This window comes from Rhipicephalus sanguineus, chromosome 3 (genome assembly GCF_013339695.2).
Source record: "Rhipicephalus sanguineus isolate Rsan-2018 chromosome 3, BIME_Rsan_1.4, whole genome shotgun sequence".
Taxonomy (NCBI): Eukaryota; Metazoa; Arthropoda; class Arachnida; order Ixodida; family Ixodidae; genus Rhipicephalus; species Rhipicephalus sanguineus.
The window spans coordinates 176,638,103-176,644,102 of NC_051178.1; the positions used below are offsets into that span (position 1 = coordinate 176,638,103).

The 6,000-nt window shown below is 48.6% G+C and overlaps 1 protein-coding gene across 1 annotated transcript in view; it reads right to left on the reverse strand.

The window, feature by feature from the left end:
- LOC119387714 (sodium/potassium/calcium exchanger 5) overlaps positions 1-2,163 on the reverse strand; it is a 46,395-nt gene extending 44,232 nt beyond the window's left edge. The window contains exon 1 of the mRNA XM_049413620.1: positions 1,705-2,163. The gene's annotated coding sequence lies outside the window, so the exon portion shown is untranslated. The remainder of the gene's footprint in view (positions 1-1,704) is intronic.
- Positions 2,164-6,000: the final 3,837 nt, after the last annotated feature.

Sequence of the window (6,000 nt, forward strand, 5' to 3'; positions counted from 1 at the left end):
TTTAGCAGGTACAACGGCTCTCCGTAGAATGACGAAAAATGGCACAGTGCCTGCTTCCCTACTTCTCAAAAATTACAATGATTTATAGCGTAGTGGGTTCCTCGCAAGTGCACTTGTATTGGTTGCCAAGGAAGCCCTTAAGCGCATGATCCATTTCCTCGGGGTCTCAGTAATATTACAATGATTTAGAGCGTAGTGGGTTCCTCCAAGTGCACTTGTATTGGTTGCCAAGGAAGCCCATAAGCGCATGATCCATTTCCTCGGGGTCTCAGTAAAATTACAATGATTTATAGCGTAGTGGGTTCCTCGCAAGTGCACTTGTATTGGTTGCCAAGGAAGCCCATAAGCGCATGATCCATTTCCTTGGGGTCTCAGTAAAGTTCTTCGCCCCCCCCCCCGTCTCTCTCCCACGTCAACGTATGTTATACAGCATGACGGGAGAGGGAAATAGCGACCGGGCGTCACCCAATGCAAATTACATAACTGGTGGGCCGTTTAAAGCTTCCAACCTATTACAAAGGGTTGAGCCATAATTCTTCATCGTTATCAGTCGTCGCGTCAACAAAGTGCACATAATGCCTTACAGACGTGTAGCCGGTGCCTCGCTTCTCCGCAGAATGACAAATAATGGCTTAGTAGGTGCTTCCCAACATCACAAAAATTGTGATTTATGGCGTAGTGGGTACCTTTCTAGTGTACTTGTATTGTAGCCTCAAGAGTGCTTACAACGGGCTCTAGAAACGCCGCTCTTCCAGCTTTCGCTGTGACTGTGCTGCGGTTTCAGCGCAGGCCTGGCGTCTTTTTTAAAGTCCCAAAAGCAACAGTGGTTTTTCGAAAGACGCCAAATAGTTCTGATAGCCCGGAGTTATTGAATGTGCCTCTAATCGGCCGCAATATTTGGAAATCTTCATAAAATTACATCGACAGGAACGCGTTTTTGCGCTGCGTGTGTATTTGTGTAGTGAACGCGCGATATACCGTACAGGCCTTGACCTCTCAAACCCGATGTGTGTGTTGAAAAAAAAGACGTCTTGAACTCTGCTGCGAGAAATTTACGTACCGTCCATTTTTGACATCATAAAAAACTGTCAGCATGAGACTGCACCGTAGAACTTTAAAGCTAAAAGGTCAAGCGTTGTTTTGCGCGCTAGCAACAAACGGCTTGGAGCTGCGAAGAAAAATAAGCGAGCTTGAAAGAACAGTGACAACGAAAGAAAAACTATCGACTGACAGCCTAGAGGTATGCACGATATTCGTGCCCGAAGGCAGCGCTGCAGGCGCGAATCAGAGTGAAGTACAGACGTAGTGTGAAGTGCAGACCAGCAATGTTTAACGAAGTGCCGCTTTCAGAGCGCGCTCCACGTTTTGTTCCGCTTATCTCGTGCTCTATCTACAAAGCGCTTATGTATAAACGTCCCGTGCTCCCTTATGGGCTGCAGAAATAAGCGTAATTTCTCTCTCAATCAGCACTACTTCAAACGCTTTGTATATAAACTCTTTCTAGAAAGCGTCACACAAAATAATACACGTGTGGAGGGCCGAACCGAATCACGTTGCCTTGACAACCGAAACTGGCTTGTTGCTATTGAATAGGATAAGTCAGACTCTCCGCCACCTGGAGCTCAGTCACAAAGGCACAACCGTTGGACCCAGTACGAAAGCGGTCGGTGTCGATTTCTATACAGAGCGCGAGACCACACTCACCTGTACTAGTAGTCGCCGAGAGCCTCCAGCGTAGGTGCACGCCGACGAATGAAGAGGCCTGGCGTTGGGCGCCAAGCTAACGCTAGTGCGGTGTTATCTCCCGCAGCGCTTGTAAAGGAAGCAGTCGCTCGCTGCAGCGGTCCTTCCGTCAACGAGCAAAGGAATAAAAAGAAGGGAGCGGTCGTTGCACGAAGAGCGCAATAAGAAAGAAAGAACGAACGAAACGGCCAGGAGCTGCGAGAAAGATGGCAAGAGTACACCGTGAGTCGTCGCAATCTGCACTTCCACTCCGCTAGCGAGGAACGTGCACCTCCTCACTCGATGTCGACTGCTAGGCGTTTCTGTCGTTGGCAAGCAGCATTCCCTCATACAGGCCTCCCAGAGCAAACGTCTTGTCAAACGCGCACGACGCAAAAGTGCACTGCGGTCGTCTCCTTCTGAATACCTAATGTATACCACGTGCGCCTAGACGCACAGCCGTCGCCGCTGGGAACACGGTGATTATAAAAAAAAAAAAAGACTCGTTCAGCTGTTGCTAACAGCGTGGACGAAACGGAAGAGGCAGAGGGAAAAAATAAAGAGCTGGGAGAGGAGAATGTGATGCAATTCAAAGAGAGAGAGGGAGCTTTCCGTCGTACCCCTCTTGCAGAACGCAGAACAGCTGTTGCGCACTCGTCGCGGCAGTCGCCCTGGCTGCAGCCGGCACATGCACCGCGCTGGCGTGCATTCAAGCCGATAACAGATAGCTCACGCGCTGCAGCATTTTCTCCCAGAACGGCACAATCTCGAGAACTCTCGAATCGACATCGTCACGCAGGAAGGAGCCCTTGGTCGGAAGAAACCTATACGACTACACGAGCGCCAGTTCGGATGGCTTGATATGCAGCAGTCAGTCCCGTTGCGACAAGCTCTTAACCTAACGCATGGCTTCAGAACGGCGCAACAAGGAAGACGAAAAGACGAAAGATCACACGAACATCGTCTTTTCGTCTTCCTTGTTTCGCCGTTCTGAAGCCATGCAGCTGTACCAGCTCGTCCAATTGTCAGTGCTACTCTTAACCTAAATCGGCCAAGATTGGAACTCTCTTTCTCTGTCGCTGCAGAGCCCGACTTATGCAGTGCCCTTGACGTGAACGATTGTCTACATGCAGCATCAGAAGTCAAGGGCATTGTACTAAGCTTAAAAGGGCTTATCGCCAGCAGACCAGTCTGCCTATATATCGTAAGGGGCGCGTTATGCTGACCGCATGAAACGCACCTCGTTATCTGCCAGCCGGTTCGAGGAGCATACAACATTTTGCTTCATATTTCCAGTTTGGCGTCAGAACACCTTAACCTTTCAACTTTTTCTCCGGGCTCTTCATAAAAATGGAAACTTGAACGAGTTGGTAGGCGTTCATGTTTGGTTGAAGCAGCGCAGAGATAGGGGCACAGGCGCTGTGCTCCTATATCTTCCCTCTGTCCGCACTTTCTTCTGCCTGCAGTCTGTCGCTCGCCTGGATGTACCGCACGAGTCCGATTACGTTCACTCCGTCCAAATGAACACGTTCTCACGTCAACCTTTCTCAAACGTCGTATTTCTGAATGTGAAGGCGATCTAAATCACGATTTTCGCTTCTGCGCTTTGATCTGCTTCAAATGTCCTCTCTCAAGCATATTTGACAGACGCTCAGACAGAAACCTTAAAAGATTTCTTTCAATCCACTTTAGCGGACTCTCTGAATTTCTGTGGTCGGTAAGCAAAAATAGTGTGCTTGTACACGCTGATCCTGTTTCCACTTCTGTGGACCATAAACGACGCTCGAATGCTATCCAAAGTGTGAAGCATGCCATGCTGTGCTAATTGACGCGACTACTTCTTGTTTTTGATAATCGAAGTTTTATTTTTTCTCATTACTTGCCCTATATAGATATATTATTACGATATCAACGTTCTAGAGACAGAACGCTGATTTTGTGATAATAAGGAGCTAACATCCTTATGGGTGTTGGCTTTTCTTGTGGTGATGTTCAGTGCAAACAACTTTATCAGGGCGTTTAAAGCCGCAGTTTAGGTGGCGAGCGCCGAGTTTTCAAGAAACGCAAGCAAAGTAGACGACGATTACTGTTGTAGGACAAGAAGATTCAAAGCGATGCAAACTGTTTTTAGAATATAATGTCAAAAAGGATTAAGTCACTCTCGTACATGAATTTTTCCGACGTCTGAATTTGCTAACAGTCAGCTGAACAGCTACTTTCTTTAATCTTTCTTTTTTTGCCACCATTACTACAGGTAGGTTGCTTCAATCGCAGATACCTGCGTACATGTCGTAATTGCAGGAGTTTTCAAAATCATACAGGATAAAGTTATAAGTAAGTGCGAATGAAGAATGTCACAGTTTCGTCGCAAGGGCGAAGCAATGAATGCGATAGCAACAAATTGGAATATTATACGAAGTAAGCCCAACTCACTCCTTTAGCATCCTACCTGACGCAACTCAGCAACGCGCTGGTGTTAGGTAACGCGGCCGCTGCAGCGAGCCAAGCGGCCTTAGTGCTTTCTATGGCTTCAACGCGAACTTTGCGATGAGAACACAAAACGTACAAAGGTATGAGCCGTCCGCTTGTGCCTGTCAAGACAAGGTGCAGGCGACCGCACCCGGTCGATCAATGTAAGCAGTTCCTGTCGGAGCCATACAATTCTCCATCTGGGACATCCATCTCCCCATGCGCATTTCGCGCGACGGAGATGGCCGGCGCGTTTCCTCTCCGCTTGGTCCGCGATCGTCGGCAGCCCTAGCACGCTTTCACTCGCACATGGAATATTTACGACGCGCGGGACGCCACACCAGCCCTTCTTTCCACCTCACTCACACCTCGTTTTCGCACTTGTCCTCTCCTGTTCTGTTTTTGTTGGAGGAGTGTGTACAAAGCATACACATACACGCGCTAAGGTAGGCAGTTGCTGCTGCGAAGAAGACCACTTGTCAGACGGACGGATGGACGGGGCTGTAACCTTTTGATCGGGCAGCGGCTCACGCCACCTAGCCGTAACACATAGTGAAGTGCCAACTCTGTGTTGTGAAGGATGGATGAATAAACTTTATTTTGGTCCCTCGGAACGCGCCCTATACCACGTTGCGGGCAGCTCCCACGTCGGAACAGAAAGACCAAGTCTCTCTGCTGTGTCGCGGGCCCGTTGGACTGCCCATAGCTGTTCTTCGAGTCCGGAGCTAGTAATAGCAGCCTCCCATTTTGACGGCGTGATGACTTCGCCGCCACGTAACGCGGGCACCGCCAGAGCATATGTACTAGATTCGCTATATCCGCGCATAATGAACATGCATTAGTTGGCTGTACTTCTGGATAAATCTTGTACAATAGCGCGGGGTTAGGGTACGCCCCGATCTGAATTAGCCTATGTGTCACAGCCTGTGGTCTGCTTAATTTTCTGCGTGGTGGAGGGTACTGTCTCCGCCCCAGGTAAACATGTTTGGTGAGTTCGTTATACGAGGTGGGAGGGTCCCGATTCTCCAAAACCTCAGCGCCGCGCCCTCCGGTAGCTACGCGGTCTACTAGTCCTCGCGCAGCTTGTGGGCCGGCTCAGTGATATTGAGCGGGGCTCCCTTGACCACACACACTCGCCTGTGTTGTGAAGGGCTAAATTTTATTCCTGCCTTAATTTTACCACCAATCTGATAATCTCCTTTTTGATTATTTCTATCTGCATAAAGTCTATTTGGCCTTCACTGTCCCAAAACCCCAATGCTTTGAAAAATTCAGCCCCATTGCCTTGGACTGTACGGTGAAGCCCTTTAAAGTATAAGGTGTTCAGCCGTTTCTTCCTCCCCTCCATACGTACTTCACAGTGTGTCTATTCCTTGTTCGGTAGGTCTTAGTCCGCAATACTCCAGTCCAGGCTTCAAACAACAGAGCTACCCAGAGAGTTATGTAGATCTTTTCCTTGGCAATTTCCTGCATGAAATATATGTAGGTTTGCAGCGCTGATTTCGTAAGCACCCCTATTTTCCACAGGCCCCTCTCCTCTTCTTTAACCTTTTTCTTAACCGATTATTCTTTTTCGTTTGGTCCCCTGCTGTTGTCTAAGTATTTGCTTGACAATTTTCTGGTTCGGTTCCTGCATTCTGTATCTACATTCCTCATGTACAAGTAGCTGAAAACTTTCCTAGCCCGCCGCTCCTCCCCCATTTCTCTTAATCGCTCCTCAAAGTCTATCGTGCAGCTAGTTTAAACGTTGGCTCTAGCCACACCCCGTGTTCAAGGACTTTCCATCCCTTTCTCTATCAGTGACAAGCG